The sequence below is a fragment of the Quercus suber genome, unplaced genomic scaffold (genome assembly GCF_002906115.3).
Source record: "Quercus suber isolate HL8 unplaced genomic scaffold, Cork oak 2.0 scaffold_47, whole genome shotgun sequence".
Classification (NCBI taxonomy): domain Eukaryota; kingdom Viridiplantae; phylum Streptophyta; class Magnoliopsida; order Fagales; family Fagaceae; genus Quercus; species Quercus suber.
The window spans coordinates 217,523-229,812 of NW_027069512.1; the positions used below are offsets into that span (position 1 = coordinate 217,523).

The 12,290-nt window shown below is 32.4% G+C and overlaps 1 pseudogene; it reads right to left on the reverse strand.

Annotated features, from left to right (window-relative positions):
• Positions 1-3,726: 3,726 nt before the first annotated feature.
• Positions 3,727-5,228, reverse strand: LOC112027878 (pentatricopeptide repeat-containing protein At4g16470-like; annotated as a pseudogene).
• Positions 5,229-12,290: the final 7,062 nt, after the last annotated feature.

Consider the following 12,290-nt stretch of genomic DNA (forward strand, 5'->3'; position numbering starts at 1 on the left):
CTTGCTATCAAATTTTATCCTTTAGATTGTGAAGAAATCTTGTCGTATACAATACAAGATTATTATTGGCCAAGGAGTTCATACTTGAATTATGTTGAAGAGCCAAATATTCCACAATTAAAGGAAGAATTACATGTTAAAGAAAATATTGTTCCTGAAGAATATGGAGACGTCAAAGAAGAGAATATCGAGATTTTTGAGGAAATTAATGAAGGCCTTGTTATAGAAAAAGAACCTAAAATCAAGATTGTGGAGGAGATTAATGAAGACCCTATTATAGAGAAAGATCTTGAGGTTGAGATAGTAGAGACCATTAAAGAAGAAATTATAGAGGAAGTTGTCAACGATCTCGATGAAATCAAGTTAGATGATTGCAACATTCAAACTCCTATTATTTTATTGGAAGACACCGAAACAAAGTTTATTGATTTTATTGGGGTGGAAAGATTTGATTTGATTATTGACTCTTATTTGGTGAATATTGTCAATTACATGAAGATCAAGGGAGAAGAAGTTCAAGTTGCCCAATCAATGACTTTCAAGTTTGGCAAGAAGACAAAGAAGATGAAGTATTCAACGTATTTGTTCTCTTGGCATGGGAGATTCCAGATTTCAAGAATGAACTCGAGGACGAGTTTATTTCAAGTGGAGGGTCTGATGTAGGACAAAATATTCTAATTAATTTCTGTAATCTTTTATATTTGGTATTTTTATGTAATTTTCGTTATTTTAGGTTTAGGGCATTTATTTCCTTGTTTTTAGGTGTTTTTAATGTTGTTTAGTCAAATTAGGGTTTAATATGCTTTCGTAGTCACCTTAGGGTTTCTAGTTGCCCTAGATTTTGTTTTTACTATTTAAACGCATTGTAGCCTCCAAAGGCAATTCAGTTTATAGACTATTATCAATAAACACAGACTTTTGTCAAATTTTCTTCTGGTGGATTCCAGTTTTATCTCCTTGTGGATTCAGGGAAACCCCTCGTGGATTCGAGGTTTACTACTAGAAACTAACAGTTTAGTTTCTGTTCCATCAAGAGAGCATCGTGTGTGTTTCTCTTTAGGCTTCCGCGACATCAAATTGTTTAATTACAATACATGGATTACAAACAATTAGAAGGAAAACGTCTAAAATATTTCAGTGACCTAAGACATAAATGGGGATTGAGTTGTTTCTTTCATTCTTTTTTTTTTTCCCCTCCCGAACATTGACGAGTAGTATATTACTAAATTGACACTGCTCAAGATTACCCCTATTCTCGAATATAATACAGCCATCTCTCTCTGATCATGGAATTCATCTTTCAATTAGAAATGGTTTGAATGTCATCAGCACTCCAATTGCTTCAATCACGTTCAAGACGAAGAAAACCTTCTAATTTATATTTCAACATAAATTTTGAAGTTATTCAGTATCAAAAATTGTTAGGATCAAGTAAGATCTCTCTATGATTACTATTCTCATCGAACTCCACACTTAAACTTTTCACATTTCAATATGCCGAATCTTTTTTTTTTTTTTCTATGTTTATTTATTGAAGCGTAAATAAGGGGAGTTGGGGTTCAAGTGATAGCCTCTGTGGTGCCTCATGTATGTGGTTTGAATCTCATCTCCTCCCCCATCATTTACCTATAAAAGGAGAGTCTACATTCGGAAATAAACCCTATGCTTCCTAAAGTTGTAGTCTCTCGTCCTTGGGCATTCATGCATGAGTTTTCTAAAATCCTAATGAAATTAGTGACAATCTCCTCAGAATTTGAAGTGTAGACAAAGAATTGTCCTTTGAAATTTGCAGTTCAGCTTACAAGTATAGAAAAAAGGATCAAAATCGTAGTTGAGTAATACCTGGGAGGAAAGCAGCATCTTGACGCTTTTGTGCCCATGAAAATCTACAGATCAAGATATCCAAACGAAAGATGTAATTAGAAAATATCATGCCTCCATAAGAGATTATGGAGTAAAAAAATTAATATAAAATGGCAATGTACAGATGAAAAAAGAATGAAGTTACACATGTTCAATTCTTCGTCGTTGTTGCACCAATTAATAATTTTTTTATATAATTAATATTTTGAAATCTCACCATTTGATTACATGTTTTGTTGTTTATTAACTCATGCCAAATTTCATATTAATGAGATGTTATTTACTATTTGATTCACAAACTCAGTTATCTCTAATCATCTTGATAATTTTGCAAGTTTGGTTGTTGTAAGAATAAGTAAAAGGAAACTTCGAACTCATATTCGTCATGGGTTGAGAACTAAAATTGAACTCTGTAAGATCGAAACTTCAATTGTTCCCCAGTAGCTTAGTGATAGTCAAAATATTGCATCCAATAGAAAGTTATCAAGTGGTGTAAGACTGTATTTAGGAATTCAGGAAGCATAAGTTGGTCTGAAAATATTTTGCGTGGATGTTTGTAGTCCAAAAATTTTCAAATGCACCAAAGTACCAAACATCATAAAATACAAAATATTATTTATTTAAATATATTTTACCCTGAAACAAACAAAAAAAGCTGTTGCATAGGCAGAGAAATTTAAGCAAAATTTAGGAATTTCTTTTAATAAATTTGTAAGAAAGGACCCCTAAGAATTCAATTCAACCAAACAGGGTATCCTAAAAATAAATAAAATGAACCATTTTAATCCTGTGACTTGTGGCCATTATTTGAGTGCTTGTCCCATCAGACGCCCTGCCTAGTCTTTTGTAAGTTGCAGCAACCAAAACAGTACTGTTCAAGAGTCTTCTTCACATAAATGCGGCCAGAGGGTTTGGTGAGGTGCAATAAATGTGGTGGTAGCTACCATCCCTCCAATCACGTCAGGGCTAACCCCCTCTCTGAATCTCTTCCTCTACAGTGTGGCCCCCCTCTGATAATGTGCCCTTAACGTGGCTATGGCTCACCTCTCCGGCTTTACCATCCGAGTTTATGGGCTCCTTGGAACTGTATTGGCCTCCTCGGCCTTGGGTATGACACGTGGCATTATCACCTTATTAAATTTCTATACCCCCTCAATAATGATAAGGTTTAGCATTGGGCAGTCATATCTTGTCTTGGTTACAGATGATTGAAGGCATGCACAATTACAAAAATAGTCTCAAGGTTAGTTATTGACTAACTAAACAGATTGTGCATGAATTCAGTAGACAAACTTAAACCACTATATTTGGAATAAAAATAAACTGGATCATACATGGATACTGATAATAATAAATAAATAAATAAGTTTTGAAGAGCATATAATTAAGAATTAGAATAATGGTGGTCTTTCTGAGACATATACATATGGCATACCAAGTACAAATTTAAAGCTACCATCACTACCCACCAAAGTTTTGAAAGTCAATCTATGAAACACTCTTTGGTAGCAAAGTTGCTTTATAAGTTAATAGCTTCACACAACTCTTTCTTATGCACCTTAGACTTTTTCTCCAGGCCCGCCCTAGACATTTTGGGCCTTAGGTGAGAACTAAAATGGAGCCTTTTTTTATAATTATGTATTAATTAAATTAATATTTTAAAAACATGAATAGACTGAACACAGATACATATGCAAGCATCAATATGCATTATTCAAAATGCAATTTTTGGCATTAGCAGGAGTCAGGACTCTGAACAGGTCAACCTATATGCTTGGACAGATGGAATGCCTCTATCGCTGCTATGACCACAACTAATAAACTGAAACTAAACAATTTTCTTTGGTAACAGGTAAAAATATGTTTAAATTCTTGAAGAATGAAATAACTAAAATGATCCAGATGCCTAATTAGATAACATTTGATATGTAACTGATATCTATTGAGCCTCACCTATAAGTAGACCTTCCAGAGTCTACAAAATTTAAGAAAGCACCAAGGTTTTAGGCATACAGCTCTTACTCTCTCAAATAGCCCCGCCTCACAACAGAGAGATATTCACAGGAAACGAGTCATTTTCCATGAAGTGAGTTAGTTGTCACTTAGATCAGGAACATAACCTGCATCCTTTAAAATACAAGTCATTTCGCTGATCCTTGAAGAAGAATTGGGACCCATTTTGAACCTCTATTCTGCTATAACTAGGCTCCTTTATGATCCCTGATTCCCACATCACATCCCTGACCTCTGCAGCATTTTTCCAAAACCCATAGGTGGCATAAGCATTAGACAAGACCACATATTTTCCAGGATTTTCGGGTTCCAATCCAAAAAATTTCTTTGCTGCAAGCTTTACCAAGTTCATGTCTCCATGAACCCTACAAGCCCTTGCAAAGCACCCCATATCACTGAGTGCTCCTTACACGGTGAGTTCAGAACAAACTCATACGCCTCTTGTAACCGGCCAGCACGCCCTAAAAGATCAACTATAGCTGCATAATGCTTCCCTCTTGGTTAAATTCCATAATCTTTGGTCATAGATGAGAAATATGCCCAACCCTCATCAAGCAAACCTCCATGGCTGCAAGCAGAAAGAACTGAAAGAAAAGTAACATAATTTGGTTTGAAACCTACAGTTTTCATCCTATGAAAAGATTCCAAAACCTCTACAACTTTTCCATGCTGACCGTAGCCAGAGATTAAAGCAGTCCACATAACAACATTCCTATTTAAAGACTTGTCAATTACCCGATGCCCATCAGATAAACTACTGCATTTAAAGTACATGCACTATTGACTACCACATTTTCCCTAATTTGACAATTGATCATGACAGTATGACACCATGGGCCTGTTTCCCATGCTCAAGTGTTGGTTGCTAAAGTGGCACAAGCTCTGAAGACTGATGCAAAGATATACTGGTTTGGTATAAAACCAGTCTGTCTCATCTTGTAATAAAGATTTAACCCCACTTCTTCAAGCCCCTTTTGCACATACCCTAAAATCATTGCATTCCATGAAACCAAGCTTTTCTCCAGCAAATTATCAAATAGAACATGAGTAGTTCCTAGATCCCCTGATTTCACATACAATATCAACAACTTAGTCTTCAAATACTCACTGGGATCATATCCAACAACAACCATTAGTGCATGGATTCTTCTCCCCTTCTTATACTCTTTTCTAAATATGCATTCCTGCAATAGAAGATCACAAGTTCTTGGTTCCACTTGCACTACAGTAGCACACAACAGCCCCACAGCTTCCCTCAATCTTCTTGAAATACAAAGACCCTTTAATGTTTTATCCAATTGGAGGTAGCTCTTGTAGGGCTCAACCTGATAGCCGGTGATAATCACATTCCATCAATTGAACCAGTATTGCCAAAATCTACTCTTTCCCAATTCTAAAAATAATATATGCAATTATGCATGTCAATTCCATCAAACCTTGAACTTTACAAAAATCACATTACATACGTAAGTATGTATATAGTAATGGAAAATTCCATTCAAATTGCCAAATATTCAAATTATCCAATTCACTATTCAACCTAAGGATCTCACATTTGGCACAGAAAATAATACTACCCACCAAATAAATGCAGCATTTTATCAACAACCTGCATGAATTCAAGCTCAAATTCAATTATAATACATACATACATATATATAAAAATGTATGTAAGAATGGAAAAATTCCATTCAGACAGTCAAATATTCATACTACCTATTTCACCACTAAATCTAAAGATCTCATCTTTGGCACAAAAACAATACTGCCCATCCACCCAAAAAAAATTATCAACAACCCACAAAATTCAATCATAAAGCATTCATAAATATGCATATAAAAGCAGCATAATTCCAATCAACACTACTGCACCTAAGACATCTCATATGTGGCATAATAACAACACTGTCTACCAGAAAAGAAACAATCACGTAAATGCAAGCTCAAGATCAATTACAATACATAAATTTAAAAAGGGAACATTTCCATACAAATAGTTAAACTACGCAATTAATGTTTGACAGTTGACGCTAAAACAACACCAACCACATAAAACGAGCTAAAGAAAAAAAAAAAACACCATCCACCAAAATGAGCTAAAATTTTATCCACAACTCACATAAATTTCAAGCATGTATATAACACACATAAAGAAAGTAACTAAAACTAGTGAAGGTTCACAAACCTGCCATTGCTGCTCGGAGATTCAATTCTGCAAAGAAGGGTGGTGGTTTTTCAGTTGAACAAGGGGCCAACGATCACGTGAATCTCTCTGGGAGACGCAGGAGGAGTCAGTTGCTCCACATGCACGCCACAACTTTGGATTGAATGAATGGAACAAGTGGGAGAAAAGGTTGTGGGTTTTAGGGGAAGGAAAATTGCGTGTAAAGGATTTGGGGAAAGGGGGGCATGGGGTTCGAACTATAGACATTAGACATTATTACGGATGCCATTACTACCAGGTTATCACTTAAACCCATATTCTACTACATAATGGTATGTTTTCAAGTTTAAACAATAATTTTGCTAATCAGCAAATGCAATATCTAATTGTTAGGAATCCACTACATCATCTTTACCCATGTCTATGCATAACAAAATTATTAGAAATCCATTACAAAACCTTATCAGTGGTATATAGATTTTGATAGATGTGTTTTGCGGTTTATATACAATTTTACCCCTTTGATGCCAAGTTTCCTTTACATTTATAACTTCTCTAATTAGTAATTACTCTATGGCGACAGTAATCAAGATAAAATGACTTGAGTTTATACAAAGTTTCAATAATCTAGGTTTATGCCTCAAGCTAGGCAGTAAGAACAATAATCTTGGGATCCATTTAATCCTAGAGAAAAGTAATTGCACACCTCTATGTCTTCTTTGTTACTATTTCAACTTTGAAGCTTTAAGTTGGTTCTAGTTTAGCTCAATTAAAGTCTCTTATTAAAATTGAAGTGAAGGAAATTCTCATATTTGATCTGACAATGTACTAGGAAAAGTAGAAATGATGTTAACTATTCTACTATGTGCTATCAAGGCTTTCTTGATTTGAAACTAGAATAGAGATACAAGAAAACATACAAAACATAAAAGTGAAAAAAGAAGTTTTTGTCATTTGACTTCATCATCAATTTTTTTTTTTTTTAATGAGAAGGATTTGACTTCATCATTGAATATGTTAAGTTCTAACTTCCAACTACATGGTCCATTGTAAAATGAAAGAAATTCAGAGACAGATAGAAGCAGAGCCACTAGTAACAAGCTGTGCCACATGTGATTATTTAAAGAATAGTCCAAACTTGAATAATAACAGATATTGACAGCAACACCAACCATAGGAGTTTAAATTCAGCATAAGACACTACCTCTACCATATAGAAATTATAGAAACACATTAACAGGCAATTATAGAAACATATAGCAAACTATCAATTGAGAAGGAAAAGATAGAGAAAAGGTGGAAGATCAAAAGAATGGGAAGATTTTAAATTAAAAAATTATATGGTAAACCAGAATTAAAAAAAATATATATTAGCACCAAAATTTGTTGATAAAAAAAAAAAAAAAAAAAAAAAAAAAAAAAAAAAAAAAAAAACCAAATCTTAGAAAATCTCATTTGCAATCCATACAACAATTTCAAAAGCAAATTACAGAAACAACAAACCGTAGATCAATCTTCAATATCAACAAAAATAAAGAATACCCAATTCATATAATCAAACACAAAACCAAATTGCTTTCCTCTTTGAGATAAATAAACCAATGAAAAAAAAAATCCCAAAATCAAAGACTAACCTGAAAATAAGACCCAAAACCCAACCCGAATATTTTCAGACCTGCCAAAGCCTATTGGGTGGGTAGGGTTTTCGGGTGGATCAGGTCCATTACTCAGTCCTAGATAAGACTCACCCACAAAAGAACAAAATAGATCCTATTACATATAACCAAAAAAAACAAAAAAACGCAAGAATTTAAAACTAGGGTCTGTTTCGCAAATTAATTCAAACACAAAACTATACATTTTAAACAACTTTATATATATTTTTACACACTTTTTTTATCTACGCATAGAAATTACAAATTATACAGTCTACACAAATAGAGCAGGCACAAATTACAAATTCACGTGAAAAGTTAGAAATAGAGCAGGCACAAATTACACAGTCTACACAAATAAATCTACACCATGGCCAGGCCACCAATAATCCAAAAGAGACAAAAAAAAAATCCCTAATATTATATAATATAGATAAAGCAGATGGAAGTCATTGAATAATCAAAACCTTCAACTGTCAGACACAAATCAACTTTATCAAAAAGCAAAAATCACAAATTAATTTTATAATATTAACAAGAAGATATTTGTGATAAACATAAACTCAAAATAATTAAATACGAAAGCCAAAAAGCAATAATGTGAAAAGAAAACTGTTCGCACAGTCAATATCAATTCGCGCCGGGAATGAAAGATTAAATATAGCACAGTAATTCACACAGCAACCACAAAAATAAATTAAAATATATAAAATCTGCTTTAAATTTACTGGATATATATCTACTTTTATAATTTTTTTTTATAGCACTTTTATAATTAACCAAAAAGAATATATATATATATATATAGATAAGTTCAAGTTATATCTAGTGTAACTTCACAAAAGTTACACATTTTTTGGACTATCAATTTGTATTAAATCTAAGGGTAAAAAAAACACTCATAGTCATATATTTATTATTCCCTAGAAATTAGTAACTAAGTCATTAATTCTTCTTATAAAAAATAAAAAAATAAAAAACATCATTAACTCTCTACTCTCCATCATTATCTTCATCTTCTCTCCCTCTCTCAGGGTCTTGAAAAGGAGTAAAGTAGCTAACACTCGTATGACACAGTGATTGAAAAGGAGTAAAGTAATGTTACAGGGAGAGGTCAGTTGTGATGACCCTGTGAAATTATTTTTCAACTGGAACAAAAAAACACTCAAAAATACATGAATGATTTACAATTAATAAAAAATGATTACAAGATTAGACCATACAAATAGCTCCGCCTTGTTTGAAAAATATGATTTTCTTCAGGCCTTTTTTTTTTTTTTTTTTAGATTATACAAACGATTGAAAGAAATCCAAGGAAACAATGATTTGGATTTTTCTTTATCCCCCAACTTTGAGTGCCTTACGGGCTGAACTATTTTAGTCCATACACCAGAACACTATTATTATTATCATCTGCTAAAATAGGATTAAAGCATTTGGGCAGAAGCGTTCTTTAGGAAGAAAGGTAGCATGCTAATTAAGGTGGCCTGTATAATAATAATAATAATGAATATTTGGGGTTAGTCTGATAATTTTGTGTTTCTTGTTCTAGAGCGATTTGCCTTAGATCTTAGTTGGGTATACAATTTAACAATTGTATAATTAAAGGTTGCCTGAAAGTACATAGAACACAAAGACTGTGTGAGAGAGGGAGAGAAGATGAAGATAATGATGGAGAGCAAAGAGTTATTGCTGTTTTTCATTTTTTTATTTTTAATAAGAAGAATTAATGACTTAGTTACTAATTTTTAGGAAACAATAAATACATAATTATGAGTGTTTTTTTCACCCTTAGATCTAATACAAATCAATGGTCCAAAAAAGGTGTAATTCTTGTGAAGTTACACCAGGTGTAACTTGAACCTACCTCATATATATATATATCTAAATATAAGCAAGCAACACAAACCTAATCTAATCTAATACTATATATAATAATAGAAGCCTTTAAAAAAGTGCTACCAAGTTAGAAAAAATGCCCACTCAAAATGCTACCACGTTTAAGTTAAAAAACAATAAATTACACTGTTTGGGGGATTTTTTTTTAAAAATAACTATAAATCTCAAATTATATTATTAGTTAGGTAAGGTTTGAAACATATTTGGTTTATAACAATTCAACTTTTTGGAGTCAATTTTGCCCTTTGAAAATCCACTGGGAAATCAACTTTTCTGGAGTTGATTTCTCCCTTCAACTTTTCTGGAATCGATTTCCCAGTGAGTTTTCAAAGGGCAAAATCAACTTTAAAAAAGTCGAATTGTTATAAACCAAATATGTTTCAAACCTTACTTCACTAATACAATAGCCTGAAGGATTTGATTATTTTTTAATAAAATCCCCGTTTGGGTTACACTAAAACACTGTTAATACCGCTCAATTAAAAGGAAATCTAACCAGCCAAAATACAAAGAAAACAAAGGCTAGCTATACGAAGAAAGAGAGAACAGAGTTTGTAATCATAAGCCAGAGAGCTTCCTGCCTCGGCCTTCTCTCGCCATACTCCGACCACCAGAACTGCGAACACACTGTCTCCTTCTCTTTTGACAAATTCAATCGTAGTATGGGAAATATATCATTTGGGTTCTACAACTATTTTGCTCCTGAGGAAATTTTCTTGAGGTTAGGCTGTAATTTTTATAATTTTAATTGTCTTATCAAACGTGGTGCTAAATTTGATGTCTAAACTTCTTGAATATTTGCAGTTTTAATTTAGCCTCATTTTATTTTCTCTTTTTGGATAAATTCGCTTCATTTGATCTAAACTATAGCTTTATTTGATCTATTTCTTCTCAGGTGAAGAAGTTCTAAGACAAAGAACATGAAGCTGACAACAATCAAGTTGCCTTCTCCACCAAATTTCTTCCAAGGATATTCTCATCATTCTCTTTTTAACTTTCTTTTTTTGGCTAATATTTTTTATCCATCACAGGGGATGTTACCAATCACTTTAGTTGCTTATAATATACTTGAAAGAAATATATTTGTAAGAAGCATATTGTTTTGGAAATTATAGTTGTAATTATACTTTCTAAACCTATTTATTTTTATCAATTTCTAATTAATTATTGTTATTAAAATTCTATCAAACATCTCCTCATTATCAATAATTTAAGTTGCTTCATTCATTGAACCAGTTCTTTTTTTTTCCAAAAATTCAGCTTCTTAGTTATTGATGCAGTTCATAAATATACTATAATTCAATCATTTAAAAATTTGATTGTGATAGTTATCTATGTATTTAATTTGAAATTCATACTAGGTATTATTTATCAAATGTTGCTCCTCTTTATAATTTGGTTCCCTATGTTCTTTTCATTTCGTTGTTTACAAGTTCTTTAAGGGCTTCTTTTTTTAATTATTTTTCCTGGGGTTGTGATGTAAAGGTCAAAGAGTTCACAAATCACAGTGATTGAGGCATGTAATTGCATTACAATGAATATCATAATTTAATGGTAATTTTGATTTTTTTAATATATATATATATATATTTATTTATTTATTTGAACATGTAATAAATATATATTCGAATATGTAATAGAATGCAAACTTGGCAAAGAAACAGGAAATTAGGAACAATGGGCATTTTGTTCTTTGAAACTTATTTCCCTACATCTTGCCATCCTATATCTATGGTAAGCTCTTTTGTAGCAGGCATTATTCTTTTGATTGACAATTTCTTCTTGAGCATAATTTGGTTTTAATGCTCATTTGAGAAATTTGTAATTTGCACATTCTATTTAATAGCTTACTTGCTGCAAGTATTTTGATCTCTTTTAATTTCTATGTTTTGTGTCATACTATTTTCAATCTTAATGCAATTTTCAATCTTAGGTTGTTTAAGTTAGACTAATAGAACCACAAAAATGCAAGAGTTTGCGAGAGAAAAAAGAAGTAGCTGCTTTGATTTTGGAAGGGATTGTGTTATTTTTTTGTCTGTTTTGGGTTAGATTTTTGGGCTTTTAGGTATGAGAGCTACTTATGGGACAATCAATAATGGTATTGGTGTGGTGTTGATGGGTATGATAAGGCATGAAATGAAGATGNTTTTTTTTTTTTAGATTATACAAACGATTGAAAGAAATCCAAGGAAACAATGATTTGGATTTTTCTTTATCCCCCAACTTTGAGTGCCTTACGGGCTGAACTATTTTAGTCCATACACCAGAACACTATTATTATTATCATCTGCTAAAATAGGATTAAAGCATTTGGGCAGAAGCGTTCTTTAGGAAGAAAGGTAGCATGCTAATTAAGGTGGCCTGTATAATAATAATAATAATGAATATTTGGGGTTAGTCTGATAATTTTGTGTTTCTTGTTCTAGAGCGATTTGCCTTAGATCTTAGTTGGGTATACAATTTAACAATTGTATAATTAAAGGTTGCCTGAAAGTACATAGAACACAAAGACTGTGTGAGAGAGGGAGAGAAGATGAAGATAATGATGGAGAGCAAAGAGTTATTGCTGTTTTTCATTTTTTTATTTTTAATAAGAAGAATTAATGACTTAGTTACTAATTTTTAGGAAACAATAAATACATAATTATGAGTGTTTTTTTCACCCTTAGATCTAATACAAATCAATGGTCCAAAAA